Source organism: Thamnophis elegans, chromosome 4 (assembly GCF_009769535.1).
Source record: "Thamnophis elegans isolate rThaEle1 chromosome 4, rThaEle1.pri, whole genome shotgun sequence".
NCBI lineage: Eukaryota > Metazoa > Chordata > Lepidosauria > Squamata > Colubridae > Thamnophis > Thamnophis elegans.
In genome coordinates, this window is record NC_045544.1 from 136762140 (window position 1) to 136777125 (window position 14986).

General features: G+C 45.2%; 1 protein-coding gene across 1 annotated transcript in view; it reads right to left on the minus strand.

Annotated features, from left to right (window-relative positions):
• Positions 1-14986, minus strand: part of BCAS3 (BCAS3 microtubule associated cell migration factor) — a 448094-nt gene that overhangs the window by 568 nt on the left and 432540 nt on the right.

The window sequence follows — 14986 nt, forward strand, 5'->3', positions numbered from 1 at the left end:
TTTAATTGTCAGAAGGTCGCAAAAAAGGGATCACGTGACCCCTGGAACAGTATAACCACCGTCATGAACACATGCCAGTGGCCCAAATTTTGATCACAAGACCCCATGGGATGCTACAATGGTCGTAAGTGTGAATAATGTCCGTAAGTCACATTTTTCAGTGCCTTTGTAACTTTGACTGGTCGTTAAATGAATGGTTTGATCCCAGTTATAAGCCGAGGACCACCTGTATTTATTCTTTCAGCTTATAGACTCCTCCATCGTCCAAGATCCTGAGCTGTTTACAATGAAAATTAAAAAAAACAACCCACATATATAATCAGTGGATACTCATCTGTTAAATTCTCTTTAACAATCTAAACCAGGGGTGCCAAACTTGATTTCTCTGAGGGCCGCATCAGGATTGTGTTTGACCTCAGGGGGCTGGAGTGGTCGGGGGGGCATGGCCACCTCGCTGTCACTCATATCGGGGACACCTGTGGAGGCCCGAATGCTCTGTCAGAGAAAACGGGCTCTCGAGCTCCGTTTTCGGCTGCGATGGCCTCCTGCAATCCTCTCCCAGTGAAAACAGAGCTCGGGAGGGCCACCTGCAGTCCTCATGAGCTCCGTTTTTGCCGGGAGAGGATTGCAGGAGGCCATTGCAGCCGAAAACGGAGCTCTTGAGGACTGCAGGTGGCCCTCACGAGTTCCGCTTTCACTGGCACAAGTACCGTGGGCCGGTCCTTCACTGTTTCCAGGACATAAGTACCCCGGACCTTGAGTTTGACACCCGTGTTTTATATTATGTTTTGTTTATTTGATTCTATTTCACTGTTAGGAACCGTCCAGAGTTGTGACTCTTAAGATGTGTGGCCCAGAGGTAAGTTCCTACCGGTTCGGACCAGTTCAGATGAGTAGGTAGTAACTCGGCCTGCCACTCCCCTGAAGTGGTTCTCTCGGTGGCGCCATAAGCGGCACCATCTTATGTTTTTGCTTCTGTGCATGCGCAGAAGCATTTTTGGGTACTGCACATGCATGCACGCAGCACATCAACCATATGAAACGTGTGGCGCGAAATGGCAGTATCAGCAGTCAGAACCCACCCCTGATGGGGCCATGTAAGGCGGGCCAGTTCCTCGCTGTTTGCAGGGCGGCCCTACAGGCCACATCTAAGCACCCTGCGGGCTGGATCGGGACCGCCTGGCCCTTGAGTTTGACACCCCTGATCTAAACACAAATTAAAAAAACAAACGAACATGATTTAAAACGAAGCCGGACTGATGTGTTTCCTCATCCCCCCCCCCAATTTTAACCACTGGCCATCTTAAGGTCCAGCTTGGCAGCTTGGATGGGAAATCAGCTTTTCGCACGCCGCGCCAGGAATTTCACAAATACCGAGTGACTTAAAACCGATGAGATCTTCGAAAGGTCTCGAGCGCAGATTAACTAATGAAAAAAAAAAAACCAAAAACCTGTGAAATTGCTCTCCAATCTTCTTTTTTTTCCCCCTCCCAGAGGCTGTTTCACAGCAAGCCATCTGGCCCTGCCTGCAAGACCGTGGGTGATAAAATTAATGGGCCACACTATTTGTGTAAGGCTTTCCAGTCGCAATCCAGGAATCCGATTTGTCGCACAATTACAAGAGAGGATTTGGACGCCTGCACCCTCCTCCCCCCCCCCATTCCTCCCAATCTCTCGAAGTGCAGGACAAATGTGACAGATTTGTCACCTAAACCGTTTACAGGCTGTGTTTTTTGCACAACTCAAACCTTGGCAAGAGGCCGCACACACGTCCTATGCCCCGATGGCTTTTCTAAGGACAGCCGTCAATTCAGATGGCATCCGAAAACGCTTCATGGATCTTGCTGGGGGCGGGAAGGAATTATAGACAGATAGTCCTTGACGTACAACAGTTTGTTTAGCGACCGAGGTTACAATAGGATGGAAAAAAGTGACTTACGACCGTTTTTCACACTTACAGCCATTACAGCATCCCCGTTTTGTGATCAAAATTCAGACTTTTGGTAACTGGATCCCAAGGTGCCAGGTAGCACTGATGTTGTTACCTAGTTCGGTAAGGAAACGTTTGCAAGGAAACAACCAAGCTCAGAGAGCACCAAGGACCCCACAATTCTCCTCCTCCTCCTACCATGTTTCCCCGAAAACAAGACAGGGTCTTATTTTCTTTTGACCCCCCCAAATAAGCGCTTGGCCTTCTTTTCGGGGAGGTCTTATTATTTTTGAGGTGCAGAAAGTGGCGAGCGTGGTCACCTCATGGCTGCTCATATTTTCGGAGAGGGCTTATTTTAGTGCATGCGCATGACCTTTTTCCACACTTACAACCATTACAGCATCCCTGTTTTGTGATCAAAATTCAGACTTTTGGTAATTGGCTCCCAAGATGCCAGGTAGCACTGATGATGTTACCTAGTTGGGTAAGGAAATGTCTGCAAGGAAACAGTCAAGCTCAGAGAGCATTGAAGACCCCACAATTCTCCTCCTCCTCCTTTCCCCTTCTAGCACTGATGATGTTACCTAGTTGGGTAAGGAAACGTCTGTAAGAAAACAACCAAGCTCAAAGAGAACCAAGGACCCCACAATTCTCCTCCTCCTCCTTCCCCCTTTTAGCACTGATGATGTTACCTAGTTGGTAATGAAACATCTGCCAGAAAACAACCAATGGTAATCGGTGAGGAATTGAAGAATGACCTCTACTCAATCTCCAAAGATAATCATTTGATCCCGATCTGAACCAACCATGGCAGCTGCCAAAAAGATAGTCCTCGACTTACGACCGTTCATTTAGTGACTATTCCAAGTTACGGCGGCACTGAAAATCGTGACTTACGACCGCTTTTCACGTTTTATGACCATTATAAGCATCCTCATGGTCACGGGATCAAAATTCAGGAGCTTGGTAACTTGACTCGCATTTATGACGGTTGTAATGTCCCGGGGGTCGTGTTTTCCCCCTTTCGCGACCTTCTCAAAAGCAAAGTCAACGGGGAAGCGGGATTCACTTAGCAGCCGTGTTACTGACTTAACCATTGCAGCGATACATGTCGTGATTGACAAGGAAGGTCGTAAAATTGGGCAAAATTTACTTAATTGTCTCACTTAGCAACAGACATTTTGGGCTCGATTGTGGCTGGAAGCTGAGGACGACCTGTTTTGGATACACATGGGAGCTGGTTGATCATTCTAACTATGACTTGGTGAATGTTCCGCAAACTTTCTATTGTATTGGGGGGGGGAAGCCCCCTCAGAAGATCCCCAGAATCCCTGCATAAAATACACTGATTATCTCGAGAACGCTGCTGTCCACGCCTCAGTGCTTTAGATATCAGACTGTAGGTTTAGTCACTCCGGGAACTGCTTGTAGGTAAATTAATTTGATTCATAATTTTATTTGTATTGTGAGCTTTTAAAAATAATTCACTGTTCTGGGGTTTTCCTTTTGAGAAAAAAATTATTATGCTGCTTTTATGAATTGCACGCATTAATGGTATATTCTGTTACCATACAGTATACAAGATAGGTAGGTAGGTAGGTAGGTAAGTAGGTAGATAGGTAGGGATGGAGGGATAGATAGAGATGATAGACAGACAGGCAGACAGGCAGACATATATAGATGTATTGACAGATGCATGGATGGGTGGGTGGGTGGGTTGGATGGACAGATGGACAGATAGATGGATGGATGGACAGGTGGTTGTGTGGATGGGTGGGTTGGACGGACAGATGGATGGACAGATAGATAGAAGGACATAGATGGATGGATGAATGGACAGAGATGATAGATAGATAGATAGATAGATAGATAGATAGATAGATAGATAGATAGATAGATAGATAGATTAGATAGATAGATAGATGGGATGGATGGACGGACAGATGGACAGACAGACAGACAGACAGAGTCAGACAGACGGACAGACAGACAGACAGATGCATGGAAGGATGGAAAGGTGGGTTGGATGGATAGATGGACGGACGGATGTATGGACAGATAGATAGATGGATGAATGGATGGATGGACAGAGATGAAAGATAGATAGATTAGATAGATAGATAGATAGATAGATAGATAGATGGATGGATGGATGGATGGATGGATGGATGGATGGATGGATGGACGGACAGACGGATGGGTGGGTGGGTTTGATGGACCAATGGACGGACGGATGGACGGACAGACAGATGGGTAGGTGGGTTGGACAGACAGACAGACAGACAGATCGAATTGGGACCCGATATTAAATTCCAGTTAAAGTAAGGTGATTTGTACAGAAGAATCTGGTCAACTTACAGTCAATACCAAATTGGCCTAGAGAAGAGTTAATGGAATTCAAGAGGGTTGGATTTAGACTGTTTGTGAAAGCGTAATGATTCTAGGCTAATTGCTCTCTTGATGCCACCCCCAGTGCTCTTCTGCATAAAAGGTAGACAAGAGCTCTGACGTTTCCTGCCAACTTTTGTTTTTTAATTTAAATTTTGCTAGAGATGTGCCAAAGGGAACTTTCACTGCTGCCTTCCTTCCGTTTTGTGCGCCAACGCGATGCCCAGGGTTGTGAGAAACGGGCAAGATCTTCCAAAACAACAGAACAAAGAAAACGAAAGATCATGCCCGCAGCCCAGCCGCTCTCCTCCCTCAAAGCAAAAGGGGAAGTGCAAATAAAACTAACCAGGCTTAAAAAAAAATGGATTCATTCTTCTTTCGTTCGAAATTTCAAAGCCGGGAAGGTTTGTGTGTGCTTGCACAAGTGTGCATGTGGGTGTAAAAGGTACTCTGACATGCCTCTAATTGATTCGTTTTACACCATCCGGGGAAAGGATAACAGAGATTTGTGGAACACTTTTCTCTTTCTCTACGGCCTGCATATATCACTCATTTACCCATCTTAATTCAATTAAACCGAGTTAAGGACAGTTTGACCCACGAATGAACCATATTTTAAACGGAGGGCATTGCTATTTAAATCAGAATATGTCAACCACTGTTATTCTCCGCTAGGAACTTCCGATCTGCAACTTTCGCCCCCCGAGGTCAACGGAGGGTCACCGATCCTCCAGCAACCCTGCTCAAGCCAGGACCTCTGCGCTGTTAAACACAGGCAGTCCTCGACTTACGACCGCAACGGAGCCCCAAATTTCCCTGGCTGAACAAAACAATGGTCAACTGAGTTGCGTTCCAGTTTATGACTTTTTTGGGCCACGGTGGTTAAGCGAATCGCCGCCGTTGTTCAGGGAATCAGGCAGCCGCTCGGTGAACCTGACTTTCCCGTCGACTTTGCTCATCGGAAGGTCGCAAAAGGGGATCGCGTGACCGCGGAGATACTGCAATGGTCGTAAGTATGAAAACTGGGCGTACGTCGCTCTCTTCGGTGCTGTTGTAACTTAAGTTGGTCACTAAATGAATGGTGGTAATGTGAGGACTACCTATATTCTACTGTGTTTCCCCAAAAATAAGACAGGGGTTTTTTTTTACACCCGAAATAAACGCTTAGCCTTATTTTTTTTGGGGGGGGGGTCTTATTCTTTTTGAGGTGCAGGAGGTGGCGAGCGTGGTCACCTCATGGATGCTGCTGCGTTGCAATATTTTCATGGAGGGCTTATTTTCTGGGGAGGGCTTATTTTAGCGCATGCGCTCAAAAGCCCAATTGGACTTATTATTCGGGGGGGGGGGTTATTTTGGGGAAACAGAGTAGAGCTGAGGTGGCGCAGTGGTTAGAGTGCAGCACAGCAGGATACTTCAGCTGACTACTAGCTGCACTTCGGCAGTTCGAATCTCAGCAGGCTCAAGGTTGACTCAGCCTTCCATCCTTCCGAGGTGGGTAGAATGAGGACCCAGATTGTTGGGGGCAAGAGGCTGACTCTGAAAACCGCTTGGAGAGGGCTGTAAAAGCACTATGAAGAAGGTGTATAGGTGCCCTTCCTTCCTTCCTTCCTTCCTTCCTTCCTCCCTCCCTCCCTCCCTCCCATGGTAGCACAGTGGTTAAAATGCAGTATTGCAGACTAAATCTGCCCAGAGCAGGAGTTCAGTCCTTACTGGCTCAAGGGTAATTCAGCTTTCCATCCTTCCGAGGTTGGTAAAATTAAGACCCAGATTGTTGGGGGAAACAGGGCTGACTCTGTAAACCGCTTAGAGAGGGCTGTAAACGCACTGTGAAGCAGTATATAAGTCTAAGGGCTATTGCTATTACCCTTCCTTCCTTCCTTCCTTCCTTCCTTGTGATTACTATTGCAGGCTAATTCTGCCCACTGCCAACAGTTCAATCCTAACCAGCTCAAGGTTGACTCAGCCTTCTATCCTTCCGAGGTGGGTCAAATGAGGACCCAGATGGTTGAGGGCAAGAGGCTGACTCTGTAAACCGCTTAGAGAGGGCTGTAAACGCACTGTGAAGCGGTATATAAGTCTAAGTGCTGTTACTATATTGGCAAAATCTCTGTAGAGTTGCATGTTTATAGCAGCTTTCCTGAGCCTGAGCCCTGAATTGTTGAATCAATCAGAGAGGACCCAGAACCACCACCACCACCTCCTCCACCTCCTCCTCTCCCTCCTCCTCCTCCTCCACCTCCTCCTCCATGCAATCCCCATTCTCTTCTAGCACTGATGATGTTACATAGTTGGGTAATGAAACGTCTGCAAGCAAACAACCAAGCTCATAAAGCAGTCACTACCCCACAGTCATTGTCCTCTCCGTCCTCCTCCTCCCTCTTACCATCCTCCTCCACTCTGCAACTCCCTTTCAGCACTGATGATATAACCTAGTTGGGTAATAAAACGTCTGCAAGCAAATAGCCAAGATCAAGGGCACCAAATGAAATAAAAGGACCCGATACTAAAAGGGAGACAAGGCCACACACAGCAGACAGCAGTGAGGTTCGCTTTGAAGTGGAGGAGAAAAAACGTAGTGTGGTTTTGCTGCTTCCACATGAGATTGCTGTTTACACACACACACACACACACACACACACAACCACAGCACACACCCAGACACGGAGAGACAAAACAGCTTCATAATGAAAGAGCATTGCTTTGAAGGAAGCTTTGGTGTGAGAAGGCACAAACTGCTCATCCGAGACTTTGCCTAAGAGGAAATTTGTGTCACTAACACAGCAGCGAAATGTCGCTTCCAGGAGAAATAACTCACACCCTTTAAAATGGGCAAATGATATCATCATCTCTCCTAAAAATCACAGGAATGTCGTCCTCTGCCAATCTGGAGTTCTTTTCAACTGGAGGGGAGGTTTTCAGTGAAAAAACATTGCACGCTGTGCCCCCTTTAAGACGGGTGGACTTCAACTCCCAGAATTCCCCAGAAGAGAATGGGGGTTGCAGGGAGAGGAGGAGGAGGAAGAGGAAGACAATGACTATAAGATCCTTGGTGCTCTCTGAGCTGGGTTGTTTCCATGCAGACGTTCCATGACCCAACTATGTAACGTCATCAGGGCTAGAAGGCAGTGGGGTTCACTCTCTCTTTACCCCCAATTAAGGAACCACCAAGAACATTCCCCCTAACCCTAACAGGACAGACCACTTGTAAATTAAACAGAGGCCCAATCCTGCTTCCTTTTACATTGATGATGTTACCTAGCTGGGTCCTGCAACGTCTGTAAGAAACCCAAGCAGTTCAGAGAACTCGAAGGACCCCGCAGTCCTCCTCCCTCCCTCCCAGCACTGATGATGTTGCCTAGTTGGGTCATGAAACGTCTTCAAGAAACCAACCCAGCTCAGAGAGCTTCAAGGACCCCGCCAATCAACCCTGAGCTACAAATATTCTCTTCTATTGGAAACCTCCAATCAAATATTCTCTTCCATTGGAAACCTCCAATCAAATATTCAGTTCTACTGGAAACTTCCAATCAAATGTTCAGTTCTATTGAAAACTTCCAATCAAATGTTCAGTTCTATTGGAAACCTCCAATCAAATATTCTCTTCTATTGGAAACCTCCAATCAAATGTTCGGTTCTATTGGAAACTTCCAATCAAATATTCTCTTCTATTGGAAACCTCCAATCAAATATTCTGTTCTATAGTCAACTTCCAATGAAATATTCTCTTCTATTGGAAACCTCCAATCAAATGTTCAGTTCTATTGGAAACCTCCAATCAAATATTCTCTTCTATTGGAAACCTCCAATCAAATGTTCGGTTCTATTGGAAACTTCCAATCAAATATTCTCTTCTATTGGAAACCTCCAATCAAATATTCTCTTCTATTGGAAACCTCCAATCAAATATTTTCTTCTACTGGAAACATCCAATCAAATATTCTGTTCTATTGGAAACCTCCAATCAAATATTCTCTTCGATTGAAAATCTCCAATCAAATATTCTCTTCTATTGGAAACCTCCAATCAAATGTTCAGTTCTATTGAAAACTTCCAATCAAATATTCTCTTCTATTGGAAACCTCCAATCAAATATTCTCTTCTATTGGAAACCTCCAATCAAATGTTCGGTTCTATTGATAACTTCCAATCAAATATTCTCTTCTATTGGAAACCTCCAATCAAATATTTTCTTCTACTGGAAACATCCAATCAAATATTCTCTTCTATTGGAAACCTCCAATCAAATGTTCGGTTCTATTGGAAACTTCCAATCAAATATTCTCTTTTATTGGAAACCTCCAATCAAATATTCTGTTCTATAGTCAACTTCCAATGAAATATTCTGTTCTATTGGAAACCTCTAATCAAATATTCTCTTCTATTGGAAATCGAGATCTGATCCTTAAAGTAGAGCCTATGACACCCATGCCAGAGGTGGTACGCAGAGCCCTATCTGTGGGCACGCACGATGTCTCTAGCTGGTCTCTGCGGGCACCGGAGTGCCTGAAAATGGCCAAAAACCAGGCCGTTTTCGAGCCTTTTCAGATGGTTTTTTTGGGCCAGTTTCAGGGCGTTTGGGGGGGGGGGGTTGGCCCAGAAAACAGCCCAAAAGCAGGCATGTGTGCGCTGGCCTGCTGGTCTTTTCCGGCGATCTGGTGCACGTAAATGCATGCGCATGCACGCATGTTCAGGTTTGGGCACCCGGTGCGGGAAAGGTTCGCCATCCCTGAAGTAAAGGCTCTCCCCCGGCGAAGTCAGCTCCCGAAGAATGCCCGGGGGTGGTGGTGGTGGTGGGGGAAACAGCGGCATCAGAAACGGTCAAGCGGAAGTGAAGGGGATTTAATAAACTCCAAGAGTGAAGTCCAACGCAACCTGCCTGCAATAACTGGGGAGGGATGGAGAAGGTCATACAGGATGACCGAGAGGTGTCCAAAAAATCCCACCTCTTGCCTAACAGCCAGGCGGTCCCCTTCCCCGTCCACCTTTGCTCCCCCGGGGTCGATCTTGCCCTCTGTGGCTGCCTTGGGAGGCTCTGGCCCGCGTTGTGTGCCCTCTTTTTCCTTCTCTCCAAATGCTTTCTCCTTCTTAAGGCCACGCTGGGCACCGTGCCACAAAAGCGGCTGTATAATTCCTCGCCTTTCCCCCCACCCCACTCCCCCGCCGCCCCGACCTCCTGCTGCGTCAGGCGACGTGGAGGTTAGGAGGTAATCAAGCTTACAGATTAAGGCTGCGCCAAAGCTACAAGATCAGCACAGGTTGGGTGCGGGGGAAAGGGGGGGCTTTATTAACTCTTGAAAGGGTGGGGCGGTGGTAGCCGTACAAGACATAGCTCAAAGGGAAAAACAATAACAACAGACACCCAGTGGCTTGAAGGTCTCGTGTCCAGGATGGGAGCGATGATACTCTACATCAAACTGAAGATTCAATGAATAGAATAAGGAATAGAATGGAATGGAATATGGAATAGAATAGAATAATGGAACATGAATAGAATAGAATTAAGAACAGAATGGAATAGAATAGAATATGGAATTGAATAGAATAGAATAATGGAACATGAATAGAATAGAATTAAGAACAGAATGGAATAGAATGGAATGGAATAGAATAAAATAGAATATGGAATAGAATAGAATTAAGAACAGAATGGAATAGAATAGAATATGGAATGGAATAGAATAGAATAGAATAATGGAACATGAATAGAATAGAATTAAGAACAGAATGGAATAGAATGGAATGGAATAGAATAGAATATGGAATAGAATAGAATATGGAATAGAATAGAATATGGAATAGAATAGAATATGAAATAGAATAAAATATGGAATAGAATAGAATATGGAATAGAATAGAATAATGGAACATGAATAGAATAGAATTAAGAACAGAATGGAATAGAATAAAATAGAATATGGAATAGAATAGAATAGAATTAAGAACATAATGGAACAGAATGGAATGGAATAGAATAGAATATAGAATAGAATTAAGAACAGAATGGACTAGAATGGACTAGACTAGAATATGGACTAGACTAGAATATGGACTAGACTAGAATATGGAATAAAATAGAATATGGAATAGAATAGAATAGGAGTGGAGTGGAATGGATATGGATATGGATATGGCCATTTGTTGAGGATACCTTGATTTGGGTTCTTGCACTAAGACTAGGCAGGGTGACACTATGCTGTATACTGTTGCCCTGCCAATTTAACTTATATGCAAAGAACATCATGAGAAAGGCAGGGCTTAATCAAAAGTTGGAATTAAGATTGCCGGGAGAAATATCAACAGATATGCAGATGATACCACGCTAATGGCAGAAAGTGAAGAGGAACTAAAAAGTCTCCTGATGCGGGTGAAGAAGGAGAATGCAAAAGTTGGCTTGAAATTCAACATTAAGAACACTAAGATCATGGCATCCGGCCCTCTCAATTCCTGGCAAATAGATGGGGAAGAAAGGGAGGTAGTGACAGATTTTACTTTCCTGGGCTTCAAGGTCACCGCAGATGGGGACTGTAGCCAAGAAATTAAAAGACGCTTGCTCCTGGGGAGGAAAGCGATGGCACGATAGACAGCAGACTATAAAGCAGAGACATCCCCCTGCCAACAAAAGTGTGTATAGTCAAGGCTGTGGTTTTCCCAGTTGCAATGGATGGCTGTGAAGATCTGAGCGCCAAAGAATGGAGGCCTTTGACCTCTGGTGCTGGAGAAGACTCCTGCATTGAGTCCCTTGGACTGCAAGGCCATCCAACCGGTCAGTCCTAGAGGAGATCCACCCTGACTGCTCTTTAGAAGGCCAGATCCTGAAGGGGAAACTCAAAGGCTTTGGCCACCTAATGAGAAGGAAGAAAGACTCCCTGGAGAAGAGCCTCATGCTGGGAACGATGGAGGGGAAAAGAAGAAGAAGGGGACGGCAGAGAAGGAGGTGGCTGGATGGAGTCACTGAAGCAGCTGGCGTGAGCTTAAATGGATCCAGAGGATGGTAAAAGACAGGAAGGCGTGGAGGAATGTTATCCATGGTGTTGCGATGGGTCAGACACAACTTCGCAACTAACAACAACTGAGACTAGAAGCATTTGAAAGATGGATTTAGTGGCAGCTGTTACGTATAAGCTGGGTTGACAAAATCAGAAATGAGGAGGTAATAAGCTGCCTGGGAAAGCCAAGGGAAATCATCAAAAAGTTAATAGTTCACCGACGTTTTTAATATTTGGATGGGGGGGGATGTCATACAGAAGGGGGGGTCAACTTGTTCTCCAAAGCACCCAGGAAACAGGAAAAGACGTAATGGTGAAAGTCTTTAAAGAGAGATCATACCTACAACTAAAGAGAAATTTCCTGATCGTGAGAACAAGTGAAAGGATTTATCTCCTGAACTTGGGGTTGTTCCAACGCTGGAGGTCTATGGAGATTCTCCGTCATCCAGGTCATGGATGCCCCAAAGGTGCTTTTTCAAGAGGCACTTCTCGTCCAAGAAGCTTCCTCGGTTGAGCTGAGGAAGCTCATTGGATGAGATGTGAAACATCTTCAAAGAAAAACCAGAAAGTCCAGTTGCCTCTTGAGAAGGAAGGTCTGCGCCAAACACTGGAGGCTTTTAAGAAGAGATTGGACCACCATTTGTTCGGAATGGGATAGGATCTTCAGCTCTAGCGGTGGGTTGGTCTAGAAGACCTCCAAGGTTGTTTCCGTCCCTTTGACTCTATGATTCATTTTCTTCCCAGCTAAACATGGATAAATATGCTGAATCTGCCTCAGCCAACTTTTTCTGTCCCCTATTATGTCTATCTCTGTGTCTATTCATGTGTCTTTACTGAAACTGATCCAAGTGGACAAACATTAAAATATGAGCCAGCCGTGTGCAGCAGCTGCCAAAAAAGCCAACACAGTTCTAGGCTGTATCAACAGAGGGATAGAATCAAGGGTTAATACCACTTTATAAGCCTTGGGAAGGCCACACTTGGAATACGGCATCCAGTTTTGGTCGTGGAAGATGTGGAGACTCTAGAAAGAGTGCAGAGAAGAGCAACAAAGAGGATTAGGGGACTGGAGACTAAAACCTATGAAGAACGGTTGCAGGAACTGGGTATGTCTAGTTTAATGAAAAGAAGGACCAGGGGAGACAGGATAGCAGTCTTCCAATATCTCAGGGGCTGCCCCAAAGAAGAGGGAGTCAAACTATTCTCCAAGGCACCTGAGGGTAGAACAAGAAGCAATGGGTGGAAACTAATCAAGGAGAGAAGCAACTTAGAACCGAGGAGAAATTTCCTGACAGTGAGAACAATTAGTCCGTGGAACAACTTGCCTCCAGAGGTTGTGAATGCCCCAACACTGGATGTCTTCAAGAAGATGTTGGATAGCCATTTGTCTGAAGTGGTATAGGGTTTCCTGCCTGAACAGGGAGTTGGACTAGAAGATCTCCACGGTCCCTTCCATCTCTGTTATTCTATATCTAAAATAAGGAGAGATCAAACAGGCTGAAACATCAGCCGGTGAATTTGATGGAATCCCCCATTTAAAAATCCACTACAGTCGTCTTCAATTTACGACCAACTCCTTCCAACTATTCTATTCTATTCTATTCTATTCTAGTCTAATTGTAGTTCCACAATCTGGAGGCACAAAGTTGTTCCTACAACCTTACACTCTTAAGGTTTCACCTGGTGAACGTGGTAGCAATATTCTCTAAATTCGGCATTCAGCTCAATCTCACTTAAGGCCCTGGACTAGAGACAACGGAGGAGCAATTTTTAAAGGGGTGGGTGGGTGGGTGGGAACAGAAATGAAAGCAACTCAGCCTAGGTTTATCAAACACCCAACAGCTGTTTGCGGCATCACATTTTCCTCTAATTCATTAAAGCGGTTTTTTTTGTGTTTTTTTTTAAGATGTTTTAATGAAAAAAAAAAACAAATTAAAAAGGAAAAAAACCGAAGGCTCCTTTTAGATCTTTAACTTGATTTGCAGAGGACAAATCCATTTCTTCCTTCTTGGTGTGCCCTTGGCTAAAATGCCCGTCTCGTGGCATGCATTCATATTTAAGAAAGCTTTTTGCAAGCAGGAGGAGGAGGAGGGGAATCCCGGTGAAGGTGATGCTTGCTATTACGGTTTATTCTTATCCCCACAAAACCATTAACGATGTGATTTAAAACGCCCTGACTAGTACAGACATAATCTATCTCTTTTAATTTCAAGAATGAGGCGGGTTTTTTTTTCATTTCCAAGCGGGGAACCTAAGCTGCTCAACGCATCTGTCTAGCTAAGGTTATCTTAATTTTTGCCTTATTCCGCTCCCCCACCTCCCCACCGGCTTTCTTGTCCTCCTCTTCTTTGATTGACCGAGACCCGGCCTTAATGCGGATCCTTGGCATGCGGAACTGAAGTTGATTATTAATAATCTTGGAATTAACACTTGGAATACAGGGCTCCGGTTCTGGTCACCAGGATACAAAGAAGATGCTGAAAGGCCCTTAGGGAAAAAAACAAAGAGTGCAGAGAAGAGCAACAGAGAGGATGAGAGGCCTGGAGGTGGAATCGTATGATGAACCGGTGCGCGAACTAGGCATGTCTGGTCTAAAGGAGAGAAGGGATAGGAGTGACCCGATAGCAGTCTTCCAATATTTGAGGGGCTGCCCCAAGGAAGAGGGGTTCAACGTCAATCATAGGATGAACAGTTGAGGGAGCTAGGAAGGTGTAGTCAATCGAAGAGAAGGACTAGGGGTGACATGACAATAGTTTTCCAATATTCATGTTATGTAGCCTCCAAAACCCTTATCTCCTCCCTCCCTTCTTTTTCTTCCTTCCTTCCTTCCTGTCTTTCTTTCTTTCTCTTTTGTTTTCTCTTTCTTCCTTCCCTCCCCTTCTCCTTTTTTCCTTCCTTTCTCTTTCTCTCCCTCCCTCCCTTTTTCTCTTTCCTCCCTCCCTCCCTTCCTTTCCTTCCTTTCTTCCCTTCCTCCCATTCTCCTTCCTTCCTCTTTCTCTCCCTATTTCTTCTCTCCCTCCCCTTCTCCCTTCCTACTTTCCTTCCTTTTGCTTTCCTCCTTTCCTTCTCTTTTTTCCTTCCTTCCTTTCTTCCCTCCCTCCCATTCTCCTTCCTTCATTCCTTCCTCTTCCTCTTTCTTCTCTCCCTCCCCCTTCTCTCTCCTTCCCTTCCTATTTCTCTTTCTTTCTTTCTTTCTTTCTTTCTTTCCTTTCTTCCTTCTCTTCTTTCCTTCCCTCTCATTCTCCTCCCTCCCTCCCTTCCTTCCCCAAAGATGCACAGTTCCCCCCAGATTTGCTCGACAGTGAGATGGGCGGCACATAAATTTAATAAATAAACGCCGGTAGCCCTTGACTTTGCAATCCTTCATTCAGTGACAATGGCACTGAAAAAAAAGGGACATGGCTATTTTCTCACTGGCAGCCAAGGCAGTATCAAAATTCAGACGCTTGGCGACTGCTTCACATTTATGACGGTCGCCGTGTCCCGAGAGCCTGCGATCACTTTTTGGGATTTTCAAAGCCAAGTCAATGGAGGAGCAACTGTGTTGCAGACGGAACAACGGCAGTGGTTCGCTTCATGGCTGCCGCAAAGGTCCACGCTTAGCCACAAAAACATTGGGCTCCACTGTGGTCATAAATCGAGGCCTACCTGTACGCAAAAACTAACTGCGTGGAAGGAAAGC